The sequence below is a fragment of the Octodon degus genome, unplaced genomic scaffold (assembly GCF_000260255.1).
Source record: "Octodon degus isolate 3935 unplaced genomic scaffold, OctDeg1.0 scaffold00081, whole genome shotgun sequence".
NCBI lineage: Eukaryota > Metazoa > Chordata > Mammalia > Rodentia > Octodontidae > Octodon > Octodon degus.
In genome coordinates this window covers 7,416,580-7,420,559 of record NW_004524657.1, presented here as the reverse complement: position 1 = coordinate 7,420,559, position 3,980 = coordinate 7,416,580, and the positions used below count along the sequence as shown (strand labels likewise).

At 42.7% G+C, this 3,980-nt stretch overlaps 1 pseudogene; it reads right to left on the bottom strand.

Annotated features, from left to right (window-relative positions):
- The window catches only part of LOC101571769, a 7,080-nt pseudogene extending 3,367 nt beyond the window's left edge, over positions 1-3,713 (bottom strand).
- Between the last annotated feature and the right edge of the window lie 267 nt (positions 3,714-3,980).

The window sequence follows — 3,980 nt, the reverse complement described above, 5'->3', positions numbered from 1 at the left end:
GTACTGAAGTTCAGGTGGAGCTCTACAGAGTTTGGACTTATCCAGCTGCATCTGGCTTAGGTCTGGCTGCTGTGCTCAGCTCCTTCCCGCTGCGGACCTGGGCTAGGACTGGGTCTGGGGGTTCCTGGAAGTTGGCAGAAATTCCTACTTGGCCGGTGGTGTGGGGGAGGTACGGCGGAGTGGTGGGGGCGGCCCGAAGGGGTGGGAGAGTGTGCAGTCCAGCTCCGCCTGGGCTGGGAGTGGTCCCACTGGCGCAGGGTATCAGGAAGCTCTCCACACACTCACTGGCCCTGGCCTAAGACTGGGTCTGGGGGTTCCCGGATATGGGCAGAAATTCCTACTGGGCGGGCGGGGTTGGGGAGGTACTGTGGAGCGGTGGGGGGCGGCCCGAGGGGGTTGGAGAGGGTCCGGCCCACGCTGCACCTGGGCTGGGACTGGTCCTGCCAGCGCAGGGTAGCAGGAAGCTCTCCTTTTGAGTTCTTATATGAGGGAAACTATATGATATTTACAAATGTGTGTCTGATTTATTTCCCTTAGGAGCATATCTTCAAGTGGTATGCCCTTCAATATAAAGGCTTCAAGTTTATCATCCTTAATAGTTGAATAATACTCCATCATGTAAAAATACCACATCTTTTTCAACCATTCCTCAGGTGATGGGCATCTTGTTTGTTTCCAAGATTTGGCTATCACAAATTGTGCTGCTATAAATATAGGCACACATATATCCCTATGATATGATGTTTTCAGATCCTCTGGGAAAATTCCCAGTAGAGGAATACCTGGTTTAAATGGCATTCCATGCCAACTTTTCTAAGGAGTCTTCACACCGATTTCCATAACAGTTGTACCAGTCTACATTCCCACCATCAGTGGAGAAGGGTTCCTTTTTCCCCACAGCCTTTCCAACATTTGTTGTTGGGTGATTTTTTTATGATAACCATTATTTCTGGGGTGAGATTATATCTCAATGTTGTTTTAGTTTGCATTTCGTGGATGGCTAGTGATTTGGAGCATTTTTCATATATTTATTCACTTCTTTAATTTCATCCTCTGAGAAACATGTGTTCATCTCAGATGCCCATTTCTGAACTGTGTCTTTAAATTTTGGGGTCCTAGTGTTTTTTGTTCTTTATAAATTCTAGAGAGCAGACCTTTGTCTGAGTATCTCTGATGCCCATTTCTGGAGTGTGTCTTTAAATTTTGGGGATTGGATCTTTAAATTTTGGGGTCCTGTTTTTTAAAATTATTTTTTTCTTCATATTCTGTAGGGACTTAAAGTTTAACATATCAATACTTGATGGAGAATACTTGTTCCATGTTATGCCTAAGGTGTTTGGTATTTAGACAGATAGTGTAAACCGAACTCCATATGTTGCAGGGTAATAATAAGCTTCTCTTTTCAAAAGTTAACAACCTAAGTTTGCAGATCTAAATTAGAGAAAAGGAAGGCCTGCAAGGTCAGGCAACATTTTGGCCCTAGCCTTTCAAGGTCAGTGAAGATTCAGGTTATAGAACCTATGCTGTAACATCGTGTAACTCAGTTGTGCTCCAAATTTTCTGATGAAGGAGATTATGAAGCCACAGAGGAATGGGATCAATGATGTATAGTGTGCCTAAGGAGAGTCACATGGAGAGAAAACATTCTCTCAGGCTTTCACAGAGAGGAAATTGATCAAGCAGTGGTCGTGACTCATCCACATGGCTGACACTGACAAAGGATCTGCAAACTGCAGTATAGGGTTACAGGATAAATTCTGAGGGACTTGACTGACCTTATCAGTTACAAAAATTATGATTCTTGTTATATAGGTCTGGCTTTATCTTGCTCTTAACTATCCAGCAGAAAAGTATAAAAACAAGGTATATAAAGCAAAGCCATATTAATATGCTGATCTGTGAAAGGCTCAAGTCAACAACTTCTGCGGATAACCCAGTACTCTTGTGGACTGCTCAACTATGTTGGATTGTTTTGCTGAATTCACACATCTATAGTATGTAGATGCCAATGGAATACCCATCTCTTACAGGAGTAAACAAAAAAAGGGATACAAAGGAAGGACCATTTTGTATTTGTATATACAGAATAGTTAGGACAGATATACAGCTACTTTCGCTTAATTCAATGAGAAGAAAGATTTGTACTAATAATGTTTGGACAGGATATCCTGTCTCCTTCTTGTATTATGGATAACCACTAAGAATATAACAATGTACAATGTGCTAATCATTGAAAGTGTTCTATTAATGAGTTTTGAAACTGTCTCATTGCTATTTGTTTCTCAATCAAATAAAAAAAATCAGACCCAATTTTGCTACGTTAAAAAAAAAAAACTAACTTAATGTCATCGGGAAAATGATGTTTAAAATTACTGTTTACTTTGCTATTGTTGTATATCCCCCACAAAATTAAATATTATTAAACTTTGCTTTAATGGGAAAAAAATAAAAATAGATGGCTTAGTGGAATAAACCCTTCCCTGGCAAGCACAAGGGCCTGAGTTCAATCTCCAGTTCTGCCAAAAAAAAATTATTTTAAAAAATGAAATAAAAATAACAAATTGGATTAATGATGGACCACAAAGACACTCCAAAGCATGAAGGGCTTCCCATTTCTTAATCCCCTTCTAGATGACATGGCCCAGTATGGCGTCGCACAGGCGTGTGTGCTGCAATCTCTGGGCTGCTCCTGATGACCGTCCATGAAGACGGACACCTGGCTCATGAGGTAGTTGGACCATGGCAGGTTCTCGTACTGGTTCCACCATCGCGTCAGGACCAGTGTCACATAGAAGCCTGGGGAGGTGGGGCACGGGCGGGGGCGACTGCGGGGAGCTCAGGCCAGGCGAGGCAGGCCGAGGAGCATGCGTGCTGAAGACCCAACCCCCTACCCCGTGAGCCAGAGGGGCGTTCACCCAGAAGGAACGACATGGGGATGAACTGGATGTAGCTGTGGCAGTACAAGCTCAGCTTCTCAAACATCACCTGCTGCCTCTCGCTAAGGGCCCGCCTGGGGACAGCATAGAGATATGGCCGGCTTGGGGGAGGACCAGACAGTGCAGGGGCGCTGTGAGGTCCAACGTGTCCCTGGGTATGAAGCCACCAGGACTGTGGGTGTCAAAGGAGCAGGGTGGAGATGGGGCTGAGCAAACTGCCCTGATTTAGCTTTGCATCTAAAGCTGCTCCAAAAACAACAAAACCTTCCAATTAAAAAGAAAAATGTGTGCAGCAAGATCAAACCAAAAAAAAAAAAAAAAAAAAACAAGAAAACTCCTTCCAGGCCTGCTCATTATTCTGACTGTGAATCTTAATGATATCCATATCTTTCTGGCTCATAGCCTCATCCTTCCACTTCCACCCTTTACTTAACATTGCATTACAGAACATCTGTTCAGAAGGATAAACCCTTTTTTTCCCTCAGAATCTGCTCTTGGAATGAATGATTCTTCTCTAACTGTAGACAAAGGAAATGGCTGATCTGGGGCTGGTGTTTGGTTAGGTGGTGGCATCAGATTTGAAGGATCCAGGTTCTCCTTATTTGCTCTGGCATCAGTAATGGGACACTCCACATACTCGTAAGCTCGATCTTGGTGGGCAGACACAGAGTAAGTTTTTCTATCACTAGGTGGATCAGATGGTTTCTCACTTAATGGACTTTGGTTATTAAATCTTTCAGTAGAGCTCTTGGGATCTTCTACAGAGCATAACGTCATCTGCAAATAATGAAAAATTAATTTCTTCTCTCCCTATCCTTATTCCTTTTATTTCTTTCTCTCTCTTACCTGACTGCTCTGCCTAAGGTTTCCAGAACTGTATTAAGTAGGACTTATGAGAGTAGACATCCTTGTCTTCCTACTGATTCTAAAGTGAAAATTTTTGGATTTTGTCCATTTAGTATGATATTGGCTATTGTTTTGTCATAGGTAGCTTTTATTTGATTGAGGTAAAGACCATCTATTCTGATTTTCTGGGCTGTTTGT